At 35.6% G+C, this 12,738-nt stretch overlaps 1 pseudogene; it reads right to left on the bottom strand.

Moving 5' to 3' along the window:
• LOC124243314 (60S ribosomal protein L9-like) overlaps positions 1 to 552 on the bottom strand; it is a 150,441-nt pseudogene extending 149,889 nt beyond the window's left edge.
• Between the last annotated feature and the right edge of the window lie 12,186 nt (positions 553 to 12,738).

Here is a 12,738-nt window from a genome sequence, read left to right as displayed (position 1 = left end):
CTCAAACTGTGCACACCTTTTATCCAGAATTGCAGTTAGGGGTTTCTCCTCAGGAAATTCTGAGATAGCCTCACACAGATAAAATTCATAGCCTCACACAGATAAAATTCAAGGATGATCATCTGATTTTATTCAAAATACATTGATGTCCAACTATAGGAGACTGGTTATAAAACAATATAATAACATAAAGTATATTAGTATATGCATTGCAGGTATTAGTTTGTTCCATATTACTTAGGTGCAGCAAGCCTTGTATGGTTTTATTTTTCTAGATCTCTCAGGCTCTATGCCTCGCTTATCAGTGAAGCAAACACCTTATCTTGGTTATATTTGGCAGGGAGGTTTCCCACCCCTGCAATACACAAGTCTCCAAGGGCTCACAGGTTTGAAATCGCTGTTCCTCCTTTTGCTATACCTGGCTTCCTTAAGGCCTGCTCTCTGCAGCATGTGAACCCTTGAGAGCCTGGTGCTCTGAGGGGCCAGCAGAGCAAACCTGGGGTCAGCCTCTATTCTGATCTCAGGGTCTCCATTCAGACTAAGCTTAGCCATCCCAGTCCCCTGTTCCCAACCTCTGGGCAACTAGGCCAGTCTCTGAAATTTCCAAATCAACCACCCTTCTTGCCCGATTATGGGAAGATCCCTGGAGCAAACACAGTCAGGCCCTGCCTGTATCTCTTAGACCTTCCAGTATTCTCTGAAGAACTTCTTTGTGCCTGACAGATTTGGGTTGTTTTTCACCCCCCAGAGTCAGGAAAGGCCTTTCTCCTGCGTAGCAGTGGGAAATTCCAGGGAATTAACACCACCCTTCCATTGAACAGGTCTCAACTCATTGGACTTGGTGTACAAAACCCGCAGCTCCTTCATCCCTCTGTGGGAGGTGATAGGGGATGTGGAGATGATTTTGAGTCAAGTGTTTTATATCACTTCATGGTTTCCTTACAGGATTGTGTGCCAATTACCCCAGTGAGAGCAGGCAAATAGTGTGCCTTTGATTTGTCTCCTTCCCTTCCCTGCATCACTTCTCTTCTCCCTTATTTTCTGCACTTCCCAAATGAATTTCTGGCGCTCAAATCTTTTTGTCAGTGTCTGCTTTGGGATAACATAAACTGACACAATCTTCTTTTCCTTCTAGATCTGGGCACTCAGCCACTTCAACATGAAGAACTAGCCTTTCTCCGTGGATGAAGACAAAGCAAATTCTCTGTGTGTTCATGAAATACCAGGGTCCCCGACGATCCTCTGATGCAGGGGAGTCTCGATTCAGGACACAAACAGCTCGGCTACTTCTTTGGAATCGGAAGGGAACTATACTCCTCTCTTATTTTGCCATTTTTTCTTTGGCAGTAGAGAGAAGAATAAAAACAAATGTCTTTCCCCATATGTGAAAAATATTAGTCTTTTTTATTTCATAATGGTGATATGATCCTACTTTTTTCAATGTATTTGTATTTATACTCATATATAGCATAGATATGAGTGGATACGCTAGCCTTTTTTATGTGAAACACATTACTCCATACTTTAGTGGCTTGAAACTGTGTTTATTATTTCTCACAAGTCTTCTGGTCTTGGTTGATTTGTGTAATAGCTGCACTCAGATATCAGACAGATATGAGTGGACCCATTGGTTGGACCTATTCATGTGTTAGTGGTTGGCAGTCTATGTTCATAAGATTTTCTCTAGAGTGTATGACTAGGGGTAAAATTACCAGATTGTGTGTTTTCTGCGCCCTCAGTTATGTTAGATACGGCCACATTGCTTTCCGTTGAGGTTGTACTAATTTATGTCGACATAGCTCATGAGAGCTACTATTTTTTCACATGGTCATCAACATTTGAAACTGTCAGACTTTTTATTGGAGTTGAAAATTATCTCACTGATGTCTTATTTTCATTTTCCTGTTTACTATTGAGAATACATACTTTTTCGTAAGTGTATTGGACATACTATTTTCCTCTGCTTTGGATTGTCTCTTTATATCTTTTGCCTCTTTTTCTTTGGGGTTGTATCTTGCTGAATGTAAGAATCTTTATATATTCTGGGTCTTGGTGTTTGGAGGGTCCTATGCATTGCAAATTTCGTTTCAGCCTCTGGCTTATCTTTTAATTTTGTGTATGTGCCTTTTTTGGCTTGAATGTAAATTATTCAATTTGTAATAAAACAAATTATCAATGTTTTTCTGTGTTTTTATTTGTTGCTTTGTACTGATTAAGGCTGGATAAACTGAGGCGTTAATCCTCCAAATGCAAGCATAGGGTTTGAGTCATGCTAGCAGCAAAAGGCACCATAAATAATTTCCACAGTGTAACAAACACAACCAATAATTACTTTTCTCAGTTTTTGTAATCTAAATGTTTATATGTTTTATTTTTCTTTTTGGATACTATATAATCATTGAAAATCATTTTATTTTTCTGGGACAAGAAAGGGATTTGGTTGCATTAATGACAAGCTGATTTTAATCAAGTGACCTCTTCCTTTTTCTATAGAATCTGATAAATCTGCTGGGGGAATTGACTCAACTCTCAAGGTCGTAGAGTCAACTACCAAGCTGATTCCAAAGAGAGATGAACAATTTCTTGCTAAACAACATTTGTAATTATAGAGCTAAGATAATAGTCAAATCTCGTGCATTAAAATCTGGTCTGAGTAGCAGCAGCATCAGGATGGAATTCCCGGTCTCATGGTACACTCCTGCCTGAGCTTAACAGTGGAAAGGGAAAGCTCCTCCTCTTAAAGCGCTTAGCATTGCCCCCAAAAGCAGTAAGCAAGGGGAAATAAATTTTTAAAGCACTCAAAATGTGACTAAATGAAAAATTCGTTTTACTCCCTTTCTCCAAATCATATGTACATCTTTAACATACCAAAATCTAACTGAAAATAATGAACGTGTAACAGCCTTAAAATGTTTACGCACTTATTTCTACTAGGAAGATATTCCATTTGGTATAGACTTTAACATATAATAGATACTAGATACCTATCAAGTGATAATTTACATTTACTCCTATAATCGTTGTAATGGTTCTGTTGTAACCTAATTTTGATGCTGGGCTTTGAAATAACTCATGTAGATCTCAGAGTTTACATTCACATTTGGAAATCAGTCCTTTCCTCTTCTGTGTTGAGATCATCCAGTTTCATATTGTGATTTTTCCAGGGCAAATGAACAGATGACATTTATCAATATAGGCCAAGAACCCACAGAAAAATTACCAACTGAGCAACCCATGGACAAAAATCTCCAAAATGAAGAAAAGATCTAACCTATTGATTCTTTTGGAATGTTGGTTCTTATGCTAATGGGAGGCAATAGCTAGAATTAGAGATTATACAATGTGGAAAAGGCCTTTTTCAAGTTGCACTTTATTTTTCAAAATTTTGTTAAACACTCACCACGTGCCAGGCACTGCACTCATATTCATTGTTCTTAAAGTCTACTGGGGAAATGGACAATAAAAATAAAAAATGAATAGCTGTGCAATAAGTGAGGTAGCAATGTGTGTTATAAGAAGAAGCAGAATAAGAGGGGTCATTGGTTTTGAAATGAGAGTGAAAGTTGGGAAGGCTTCTTATATAGGAAAAGGATCACTAAAAAATAAAATTTGAGTAGAGACATATGAAGTAGGTTTAAGACATTGAATTATTTGATTCTCTGATGCCAGTGGTAAAATTTTCCAAGATTCTGTGAACCAAAAAGCGATTACCATGAGTAGGCCCTGTAGCCAGTATCAGTTTACAAACTTTAACTTTAAGGATTTATAAATGTGTCACATATAATAGCAAACCCAACCGAAGCAAAACCTCTTAAATGGAGTATTGTATAGCCATCAAAAATAACTTCGCAGAGGGGCTGGCCCAGTGGCACGGCAGTTAAGTTCGCATGCTCTGCTTCAGTGGCCAGAGGTTCTCTGGTTCAGATCCTGGATGCTGACCTACCCACTGTTTACCAAGCCATGCTGTGGCAGGTGTCCCACATAGAAAATAGAGGAAGATGGGCAAAGATGTTAGTTCAGGGCCAATCTTCCTCAACAAAAAGAGGAAGATTAGCAGCAGATGTTAGCTAAGCGCTAATTTTCCTCAAATAAATAAATAAATAAATAACTTTGCAGAATAATATTTAATGATATGAGAAAATTCAGAATCTATTGAGTGGAAAAGGGACCTCACAAAATGATATGAACAGTGTTAGCCTATTTACATAAACCTATACTTATAGAAAATTGTAGGGAAAGCTATGTTGGATTTTTAATAGTGATATCTTTTAGGGATAAATGATGAGTGCTATAGTTTTCATTTTCTTTTTCTTTTTGATTTACTTCTTCTGTTATAAAAAGAAAAATTTTTTAATGGGTCTCTGTATGTTTTGGTTTTTTTGCTGGGAAAGATTCACCCTGAGCTAACATATGTTGTCAATCTTCCTCTCTTTTTTGTTATCCTCCCCAAATCCCAGTGCATGGTTGCATATTCTAGTTGTAAATCCTTCTAGTTCTTCTATGTGAGCTGCCACCACAGCATGGTTACTGACAGAGGAGTGGTGTGGTTCCACACCCAGGAACCGAACCCAGGCCACCAAAGCAGAGTGCGCCAAACTTTAACCACTAGGCCATCAGGGCTGGCTCTGAACTTTTATTGTGGAGTAAATGGCATAAATTAACAACAAAACCAAACCTAAAATTTAGCCAAAGCCTAACATTGTGTTGCAAGATGCTAAGAACACAGGTAGATCTAAGTGATACTTTGGTACTAAGATTGACTTAGGGATTTTTTTTTCCAGTGCTAACAGAAGAATCTGTCAAATAATGCCAAAATATCCATAGATTGTGACTGGTTTTACCTCACTATCCCTGGTTTATTTTGTGCTATTCTTTAACCTTCAAATTACTTTCATTTATTTGATTTTCAATGGAATTTATATGCTCTGTTTGTATATGAACTATATGAACTCTGTTTATATATGAACTATATACAAGTTTATATACCTCTATAGAAGCTGTCATTATTTACTTTGAAGCCCCAAGATATTCTGATTAGCAAAGCTTATTATTAATAGATTATAACATGCAAAAACAATTTAATGTATAAGTGGTACTATATCACTATCTTTCTTAGGATATGTTCTCCTAGAAGTAGACTGTTAGACAAAGATTTTAGTGCAAGTAGTTTATTTTGGAGATTATCTCAAGAAATGAATTGAGGCAATGTGAGAAGGAAGAGAAGAGAAGCAATGAAAGGTGAATTGTCTGGCAAGTTACCACTACTAGTAAGAGGATCTTAATCTCTTTGAGGAACACCTCACATATACCCTAGCCTAGAGGCAAAGGAGCTTTCCTCCATAATGGGCTGAGGACTGCTCCCAGAGCTTTATTGATTCTCTGCATTTCTAGTGTCCACTGAGGAGGTAAGAAAGAAGGAATATGGGTGGAGAATTGACCTGCACTCCACTTCATTATGAATTCTTTGAAGGCTTTGTTTGTAAACACAGTAGAAATAGGGAAATGGGAAATTGATACGGAAGATGTGTTCAAAAATATATCATTTTACAGCATCCTTAGGATGACGTTTATGTTTATGACATGCTTTGACATCTTGCCCTCCTACTAGGAAAAAATATTTAAACATTCTTCTTGAATGATGGATGGAAATTTACTAAGTGGGGCACAGGGCAGAGAAACTCTGGTGATGAACATTCAAGCAGAGAAATTTGAATATGTAGAGGCATGCCTACAAGAATATCAGCAAATGTTGGAAAAGCAGAAAATTGTCCAATATTGCTGGAGCACTGGACAACACAGGGAAGATGACACTGAGAAGTAGACAAAAAACAGATCCCAGGGACTTCTTACACTATTCTAAGGTGTTAGCACCTTATTCTAAAGGCAATGGGAGACTACTGAAAGATCTAAGTTGGAATTTAAGCATGTTTAAAGAAATTTCTTCCAATTTCCTATCAGAAAAATGGGAAGGAAAAAATAGAAACAGCAAACGGGATCCCAGAAATAATGGTGGTTTGCATAGACAGTGACAAAGGGAGAAGAGAATATCTGAATATATTTCAAAGATGCTTGGAGGGCAGGAAACTGAGAAAGAAGAAATACTTTTTAAGAAAAAAGTAACTTCCAAATATTTGCCTTCATATATTGGATGAATTAAAAGCAAATGGCAAAACAGTCAGGAGGGCAATATCTTCTCTGGTCTGAAATAAAGAGACTATTCCTTATAGCTAGTGTTACATAATATGGTATTTTATACACTAAACGTTTTATGTAATTATTTCTTTCTTTAACTAAATTGAGCCATGTAATTCAATTATAAAATTGAAGGAGGGAGTGGTAAAAGGAGTGAAATATTCATTAGGAAGCATATCCCATCAACCACTTGTTCATGCTTAGATCAAACAGATCTAATAATTTCTTGTTAAATTCATCAGTTTTCATTAGAAGAGTAATTGTAGTTGGTAAAAGGTAATGGTTACAGTGTGTTACACAATTAACACAGTGTGAAATGAGCTAAAATATGTTCTCTATAGATGATTTTCTGGAAACACTAGATACTGGGTTTAGGATATATAAATGTAAGATTTTTCTAAACACTCTATCGATCTGTTAAATCAAATCAGGGCTTATTTATATTTCAGTTGAAAAGTAATGCTGTCCTTGATACATTATAAAAATTGATAATTTTAACAGATTGTTCAGGGCTAAAGGAACAACATTTATTTTTTTATAAATGATTATGATGTTTGTATAAAAGACCAGAGGAAATAGCTTGGATTCATGTTGATTAACCTGCCTAATAGGTCAAAACCTAATGTCAGCCTTGAAAACTCAACCCTTCATTTTCTATTTTAATATTTTTTCTATTTATAAAGTCAACATGAGTTCATTTGAAAAAATATATAAAATAAAGAATAACATTGAGAAGAAAACATGGGAATTATGAATAAGAAAATATTTGTAAAAGACTCTTGTGATAAGGACTGTTATCCAAAATATGCAAAGAACTCTTAAAACTCAACGATATGAAAACAAACAACTCAATTAAAAAATGGGCCAAGACGTTAACAGATACCTCACCAAAGAAGATATACAGATGGCAAATAAACATACGAAAAGATGCTCTACATCATATGTCATGAGGGAAATGTAAATTGAAAGAACAATGTGGTACGATTACACATCTGTTAGAATGGCCAAAATCTGGAACACTGACACCACCAAATGCTGGTGAGGATGTGGAGCAACAGGAACTCCCATTCATTTCTGGTGAGAACGCAGAATCATACAGTCCGGAGGACAGTTTGGTGGTTTCTAACAATATAAACATACTCTTGCCAAATAATTCACCAATTCCTTGGTGTTTATCCAAAGGAGTTGAACACTTCTGTCTACACAAAAACCTGCACACCAATGTTTATAGCAGCTTTATTCCTTGTTGGAATCAACTCGGAATCAACCAAGATGTTCTTCAGTAGGTGAATGGATTTTAAATAAACTGTGTGACATTCAAACAACGGTCTATTATTCAGTACTAAGAAGAAATGAGCTATCAAACCATTAAAAGACATAGAGGAATCTTAAATGCATGCTACTAAGTGAAAGAAGCCAATCTGAAAACATTATACACTGTATGCTTCCAACTATATGACATTCTGGAAAAGAAAAACTATGGAAACATAAAAAGATCAGTGGTTGCCAGAGGTTGGGGTGAAGGTAGAGTTGAATAGGCAGAGCAAAGAGGATTTTTAGATCAGTGAAAATACTCCTTATGATACCATGATAATGGGTACATGTTATTATATGTTTGTCCAAACCTGTAAAATATACAACACCAATATAAAAGCGTAATGTAGACTATGGACTTTGGGTGAATATAATGTGTTACTATAGGCTCATCAATTGTAACAAATGTACCACTCTGTAGGGGATGTTGCTAACAGGGAGGCTGAGGGTAAGTGTGGGAATATATGGGAAACCTCTGTGTCTCCTCCCTCAAATTTGCTCTGAACCTAAAACTGCTCCAAAAAATAAAGTCTTAATTTTTAAAAAAGAGTTTAAAAAGTATTTATTCTTTATTTTTGAAGGATTTTTTTGACAAATTCTAACTTGACAGCTATTTTTTTCCTTTGAGCATTTTAAAGATGTCATTCCATTGTCTGAGATATTGCATAGTTTCTGATGAGAAATCTCTGATTTTCCTTATACTTATTCCTTTGTGAGATGTGTATCTCTTTTCTCTGTCTGCTTTTTACCATTTTATCTTGATTACTAGTTTTAATATATTCTATTTTGCTACACCACTGTGTGTGTGTGTGTGTGTGTGTGTGTGTGTGTGTGTGTGTCCTGTTTGGGTTCATTGAGCTTCTTGAGTCTGTGATACTGTTTTCACCAAATTTGGAATGCTGTAGGCCCTCATTTATTCAAATTTTTTTTTTGACTACCCTCTTTCTGTAACTCCAATTTCACGTATGTTAAGAAACATGATAGTGTCCCACAGGTCATTGAGGCTCTGCTCATTTTTTTTCAGTCTTTTTATTCTCTGTGTTTCATCTTGGATGGTTTCTAGTGAAATGAGCTATCGAGTCATGAAAAGACATAGAGGAATCTTAAAAGCATATTACTAAGGGGGCTGGCCCCGTGGCCGAGTGGTTAAGTTCGCGCGCTCCGCTGCAGGCGGCCCAGTGTTTCGTTGGTTTGAATCCTGGGCGCGGACATGGCACTGCTCATCAAGCCACACTGAGGCAGCGTCCCACGTATCACAACTAGAAGAACCCACAACGAAGAATATACAACTATGTACCGGGGGCTTTGGGGAGAAAAAGGAAAAAATAAAATCTTTAAAAAAAAAGCATATTACTAAGTAAAAGAAACCAATCTGAAAAGTTTACGTACTGTATGCTTCCAACTATATTATAGTCTAGAAAAGAAAAAACTATGGAGACATACAAAGATCAGTGTCTTATGTTCTCTGGTCTTTTATTCTACAGGGCGTAATCTGCTGTTAACCCCATCCAGTGAAATTTTAATTTTGGACATTGTATTTTTCATCTCTAAAAGTTCCAACTTACTTCTTTAATATCATCATTTTTTACTTTTGCATATTGAGTATAACAGCTTTTGAATGTTTCTGTCCGACAAATTCCATCATCGTAGTCATTTCTTAAACTGTTTCTACTGATTGATTTTTCTCTTGATGCTGCATCACATTTCTTCCTTCATATATCTATTAATTTTTTATTGGAGAACTTCTTGTCTTCATAAATCAGCAAGACTCAGATTCTGCATGGATTCCCCTTTTTTGCGCTGCCATCCAGAAATTGCCTCCAGACAATAAGCCTAGTCAAAAGTATGGCCTGACTCATTTGTTTCTCTTCTCTCAGGGATGTCAGCTCTCTGCTGCCTGGTGTCTGAAATAGTGGTTTCACTGTGTTTCCATTTTTCTGCTTTTTCTGTGAAGAGAATAATTCCATACCAGTTATTCCCTTATGGTCAGAAGCAAAAGTTCACATTTTTTCTTTTTTTTTAATTTAGCACTATTTAGTAAATATTTGCATTTGTTATATGAGTTAGGAATTGAACTTGGCTACAAATAACAGAAAACCTAATCTATAAAGGCTTAGCCAAGAAGGGATTCTTTTTTCATACAAGAAGTTCAGAGATAGGTAATGATGCCAACAAAATATTTGCTCCTTAGAAAGTGATATCACTCTCATTATTGTTGTCTTGCAAAGGCAAAATGGTTGCTCTACCTTCATCTTTGTATCTGTGTTCCAGGAAATGAAGGGAAAAGACAGATGACAAGGGCCAGCTGAATCTGCTCCCACCTGGAAACTTCTTCTCACATCTTTTTGACCATAATTATTTCACATAACTACCCCTTGAGATAAGGGAAAGCTGGGAGATGTAGATTTGTTCACATCTGGAACATTGTCAACATTCCCATACCAAAAGGAAACATTTGGAAGCCACACTTCATTAAATATACTACAACATTTGCGATAGGTAGTTTGTATTCAGTAGTATAGACATACTATAATTTTATTAATTGATTCCCTGCTATTCAACATTTAGATGCCATCTCAGCTCTAGGATCTTTCTTTTTTTTAAGAGAACAAGTACATAAACTCATCAATTATCAGGAAATGAGAAGCCATAGTGGAAATGAAAAAAAGACCTGGATTTTTTGAAGTTTTTCCTCACTCCTTGTCTCCTCAGGTAGATGATAGAAATTATCTGTCTTTCCTAATGATTTCATTTTGAAAGGAGTATGATAACCATAATGATATGATAACCATTCATGATAACCATGAGTGGAAAATCGTCAACACACTTAAGTCTTGTCAGATGAATGAAGATATAAAAAAATCATATTACTCTAAAAGTCCCAGACAAATACAAGAGAGTATATTTTCTATATGATATGTGCTAAATTGCACAAACATAAATCATAGAATCAGTGAACCACTAAAGCCAGGAGATCATATATTAGTGGCTTATCAATTCAAGCAATTACTGACTATCCAAATAAATGGACATAGCAAACTCACTGGTATATGCCGTACCTTTAAAGGTTTCATAAATTCTTTCTTGTCGACTACATTTTTCAGTATTTGTAATAAAAAAAACTTCAGTGGTGTACAAGTGCATAAAAATCCAGAGACCACTATTATGGATTGAGAATGAATATCCTGAAATCAGGAAAAAATAGACAGGGTATTAAGTAATTGAATCAATTACAAACTTAGCTTTTCTTATCTGAGGCTCAGAAATCAAAACCAATTTACGGAATTCAGTAATTACTATAAATTCTTCTCTATCCTGCACTGATTTCCTGCAAAAGTCTCAGGGATGAAAAATTACAGTGTTATCTTAGAGTGCCTGGTGCAACAGGTCTCCCGGCAGTTGAAATAAAATGAGTCAAATCTTGATGGAGGAGACCCTACAGAGACTTCAAACATGATGTTTGTAGTACTCATGAAATGTTTAAATACAAATAGAATACACTGAATTCCATTATACTGGCTCTAGCACATTCAGCTGCAACATTAATGTTTGCTGTTAGTCAAATGGCGTCACTTGTGCATATTGTGATGTGCACTGGGAGCCACATCCTTTGGTCTGACAAACCTACGTCACTTAAAATTGCTGACCACGCATTAAGTATATTTTTGGTCTCTGACCATCCATGGCAGCTCAGTTTAGCTATCATCCCTGAGTAAATATAGTCTTTTTGTTGTTTTCTTTATATTTATTGCCATTTAAAAAAAATCAGGGTGTTAGTTTCAAGGTGAAAAGGTCTACACGGGAGTAAGTCTTCATCTAGTACATATATTTGCCAAGTTAGAACCTGTTGTTTTAAGAGATGTGGCGGTATTTGATCATGTTTAGAGACTTGAGGGCTAAATTTTAGTTAAGATGGATCTAAAAACTGCCTTTTCACACATTCACCATAAGAAGGAGATGTTCATGAAACATACCGTTTTCATCACGTAGTTTGTGAGCATTTATGTGAAACAACGATTATGTGATTTGGTATTTAAGAAGTAATTTCCATGTATACTTGTTTATACTGACTAGCTGGATGAAGCGTTTTTGGGAATGTAGGAAATTTTGGGTTTGATGTAATAAATGTCTAACATCTAATTGCAATACAGTTTGGTATTTTCCTATTACTAAGTCAATACCTGCTTTGTAATGCCTTTGGTAACATCCTTAGCATGACACATCATGTCTGCTCTGATCTGGTCCCTGCTTACTTCTCCAGGCTCATTTCTTATCACTTCTTGCTCCCATCAACCTACTGTCGGTATTATTGTTCTCTTATATGTTCAAGTCTTTGATCATACTGTATCTTCTTAGTGAAATATTCTTCCTTCTCTTGCTTGCCTGACACTCATAAAGACTTATTTGGCTTTTAATATTCATGTGAAGCTTTGCTTATGCAATGAAGCATTTTCTAGCTAGCCTATTGCCCATCCTAAGAGAAGGCCATGTCCTTCTTTGTGTTTTGCTTACCATTTAATGTGTCCCTTGAGTGAATGAATAAATATATAAATAAATAATATTTGGGAGATAGCACAAACTTGAAATATTAAAATAAGTCTGTAGTCCCAATAATTTGGATTTTTGAAAATGTGAATGCCTACTTCCAAGAAAACAGTGAACCTCAACAATTTTTCAAGAATTTGAATTTCTTTCATATGATAGAACTATGATTTGCATTGTGTAGTCTCAACATAAATATAGAGCATGATGCTTATGCCTAAAACATTCAAAATGTAATTGAGGAGACTAGACTACGAAGTGGTTATTGTTAATTGTTTCAAAACATCAACATTATAATGGGGTTTTAAAATAGTTCCTTATAAAAGTCTGAAACAATATATGCCAAAATATTAAGGGCTTTTCTGGGTCATAGAATCATGGTAGTTTTGGTTTTGCTTTTCTCTGTAATTTTCTAATTTTATAAGTTTTGTTCATTAAGCATGAGCTATTTTGTAATATTAAAAATAAAAACATATCTTTCTGACAAAAAATGTAAAAGAAGTTAAAAAAATCCCATTTTAATAATGCAGATTTGGAATTGGAAAACATGAATTGATAAACAATATTTGGAAAGGCAGTTTGGCAATATAGCAAGGCACATAAGAATTGGATCATATCCTTTGCCACATAATTCCCCACAAATATACTAAAAATGATAAAAACAGAAGAATCTCCATTGCAGTGTTACTC

The sequence above is a fragment of the Equus quagga genome, chromosome 8 (assembly GCF_021613505.1).
Source record: "Equus quagga isolate Etosha38 chromosome 8, UCLA_HA_Equagga_1.0, whole genome shotgun sequence".
NCBI lineage: Eukaryota > Metazoa > Chordata > Mammalia > Perissodactyla > Equidae > Equus > Equus quagga.
The sequence above is the reverse complement of the archived record's forward strand: the minus strand, read 5'-3'. Positions and strand labels throughout refer to the sequence as shown.